The sequence below is a fragment of the Priapulus caudatus genome, unplaced genomic scaffold (assembly GCF_000485595.1).
Source record: "Priapulus caudatus unplaced genomic scaffold, Priapulus_caudatus-5.0.1 Scaffold232, whole genome shotgun sequence".
NCBI lineage: Eukaryota > Metazoa > Priapulida > Priapulimorpha > Priapulimorphida > Priapulidae > Priapulus > Priapulus caudatus.
This window is the reverse complement of record NW_014577293.1, coordinates 1-827: the sequence shown is the minus strand read 5'-3', so window position 1 is coordinate 827 and position 827 is coordinate 1.

The following is an 827-nucleotide window of genomic DNA, read 5'->3' as shown; positions in this document are numbered from 1 at the left end:
TGGTAGTAGCTGTTAGTATTATGGTAGTAGCTGTTAGTACTACGGTAGTAGGTGTTAGTACTATGGTAGTAGGTGTTAGTACTATGGTAGTAGGTGTTAGTACTATGATAGTAGGTGTTAGCACTATGGTAGTAGGTGTTAGTACTATGATAGTAGCTGTTAGTACTATGGTAGTAGATGTTAGCACTATGGTAGTAGGTGTTAGTACTATGGTAGTAGGTATTAGTACTATGGTAGTAGGTGTTAGTACCATGGTAGTAGGTGTTAGTACTATGGTAGTAGGTGTTAGTACTATGGTAGTAGGTGTTAGTACTATGGTAGTAGGTGTTAGCACTATGGTAGTATGTGTTAGTACTATTGTAGTAGGTGTTAGTACTATGGTAGTAGGTGTTAGTACTATTGTAGTAGGTGTTAGTACTATGGTAGTAGCTGTTAGTACTATGGTAGTAGGTGTTAGTACTATGGTAGTAGATGTTAGTACTATGGTAGTAGGTGTTAGTACTATGGTAGTAGGTGTTAGTACTATGGTAGCCATAGTACTAACACCTAATAGTACTAACACCTACTAAACACCTACTACCATAGTACTAACACCTACTACCCCATAGTACTACTACCATAGTACTAACACCTACTAGATGTTAGTACTATGGTAGTAGGTGTTAGTACTATGGTAGTAGGTGTTAGTACTATGGTAGTAGGTGTTAGTACTATGGTAGTAGGTGTTAGTACTATGGTAGTAGGTGTTAGTACTATGGTATAGTAGGTGTTAGTACTATGGTAGTAGGTGTTAGTACTATGGTAGTAGATGTTAGTACTATGGTAGT